Source organism: Pteropus vampyrus, unplaced genomic scaffold, assembly GCF_000151845.1.
Source record: "Pteropus vampyrus isolate Shadow unplaced genomic scaffold, Pvam_2.0 Scaffold76, whole genome shotgun sequence".
In the NCBI taxonomy this organism is placed as follows: Eukaryota; Metazoa; Chordata; class Mammalia; order Chiroptera; family Pteropodidae; genus Pteropus; species Pteropus vampyrus.
In genome coordinates, this window is record NW_011888857.1 from 382,340 (window position 1) to 384,816 (window position 2,477).

Here is a 2,477-nt window from a genome sequence, read left to right on the forward strand (position 1 = left end):
CTCACAGTAGTGTCCCCTGCTTCGATTCACCCCTAATATGCAGCAGTAGGCTCACACTGGCCATTTCTGCACCATGTTATCATATCCCATGATAACGTCTGATCATTTAAGAGTAGACACTTGTCCTGAGCTGGGCCAGTCTCCCAGAAGTTTTAAACTTACACAGAAATCCAGAGACTGGGAGAGACTGAAGCTGAGCTGATGAATGGCAGCACACTGAAAAGCAGGGCCACCCAGCGCTCTGTCCCAAGTACCTGCAATTGCCTCGATTCCTACTAAGATGTTTAACTCCCTCTGACTTTTCACACTACCACTTTTCTTGATTAAACCATTTTCTGAGACTTGCTACTCAGAGACTCTTTTTTTTTTTTTTTTAGGTGAGGCAAGACTTGGTTGACCTCACAGATTGCAAGGACCATGCCAGCTTACAATCCCTTATTTTTATTTATTTTTTATTTTTTACACCTATAGCACCTGTTCTTCCTAGGTGGTCTCCCATCCAAGTACTAACCAGGCCCAACTCTGCTTAGCTTCCAAGATCAGGCAGGATTGGGCTTGTTCAGGATGGCATGGCCATAGACTCAGAGGCTCTTAACTAACACATTCATTGGCAATCCTTTTTCCCTTTAAATCCAATGAACCCTTGTCAGTTCCCTTTCTTGAAACTCTTTCTCGCCTCACCTTACATAATACCTCCTCCCCATTCTCTCCCCACTCCCCAGACCACACTGTCTTAGCATCTTCAGGGGTTCTACTCTGCCTTCTTTGTCCCCCAGGCTCTATTCTTCTACTCAGCTGCAATGCTTATTCTAACTTTTTACCCATGGCTTCAACTATCTGCCTGGGGACTCACCCCAACTGCACGTAAATACTTTTTCCTTAAATATCTCGTCCTCTCTTTCCAGTCTCCCAGCCTTTCCTCATGCCTTTCAGAGGTTGCCGCCCAGCACCCAGTCCATTTCCCCTGGATAGCTCTCCTTCATCCTTTAGATTCAGTGTGGACATTACATCCCCCAGCAGGCATGTTCCAGTGTTTTTGCTACAATACATACCATGTTCATTTTGAAAAATTATGCACTCCCTTGCACAATTTGTTTACTAACAGAAAGTATTAAAATTTAAAAAGTTGCTAATAAAGTAATTTTGGTTTATTGTAAATATTGGCATTTTAAAATCAAACTAGTCTTAAATACTTTAAATACTTCAGTGATTTGATGCCCTCCATCACACTTTTAAAGAATCCATGAAGCCACTTCTTTTTACAGTCAGAAATTTTATGTCTTCCTCTTTCCTTTTGAGTTTATATTTTCATTCTACTTCCCCCACAGAATTTCACCCTTATGTAAATTATTTTAACCTTGAAAGCTTTATATTGGTGATTGTCTCATATTTCTCTGTCATAGAAATATGTAAATAAATTGGAATTTTAAAAAATTCCTATGATCACAAACCTCTAACAGTTAATTTTTTTTTCTTCTGGATTGAGTTTTCATTATAATTACACAGTACATGGCAGTCCAAAATTAAGCAAAAGATTATAAAATACACTACAAGTTTTGACTAATAATTATTAACCACAAAAAGTAAATGATTAATGAAACAAACGGGCCTTTTAAAAATTGCTTTATATATCCTTGGATGGATATTACTTATTGCTAGAATGAGAAAGCACTTCCGCATCAATTATACTCCAATTTTTCTTTTATATGTAAGCATCGAGAAACATCACTCATAAATAGAATAGAAGAGGTTTTGTTAGGGCGATGGCTTTTGATTCTTTGAACTCCTTCTAAGATGTGTATTTAAAATAACATAAATATCTATTATCAAAATTATTTTTAATTTTCTACTAACTACTATTTTATATCTTCCTTTAATTTTGTAAAAGGATTTGTGCTCCAGCTACTAGAATAATTCACTTTCTCAATTGCTGGGACATAAACCCAAAGTTTTTCCAAAACTTACCAAATGATCATTTATTAAATCTGTTATTCTTTCACTTAGATATATCTTATTTAACCCACTATATTCAGAAAGGTTGGAGAATATAAAAAAAAATTAATTTCAGTACTTTGTTAACGCTTTAAAAATTTATTTTATATTGCCACATGCTTCAAATATATTTTTATCAAATCCTTGGAGCTTCTGATCACAGTCATTGAATTTATGGAAAATATCTAATATACAACTTAACTGACATGAACAGTGTTCACGCTTAAGGTAGATGCATTTGGCCTTTCTATGTGGACAGAAGTCAACTGTTTTACGGTCTATTTGGCTCCCGGTTATGTGAGTCTGTGTTTTATTTAGTGACATCATAACTGACTTGGCTTTTCTGTTAATGTGCACATTTCTCTGACTTGCAGCATCTTGCGTTCTGCAGGCATTTCTGGAAGGCAATTATTGCCTAAAAATTGAACATCAGAATGAGTTCATGTAATCTACAAACTATTTTAAAGCTATTTTCTTTGTAAAGT

General features: G+C 36.1%; 1 pseudogene; it reads right to left on the reverse strand.

The window, feature by feature from the left end:
- Nucleotides 1-462: 462 nt before the first annotated feature.
- LOC111741328 lies at nucleotides 463-581 on the reverse strand (annotated as a pseudogene).
- Nucleotides 582-2,477: the final 1,896 nt, after the last annotated feature.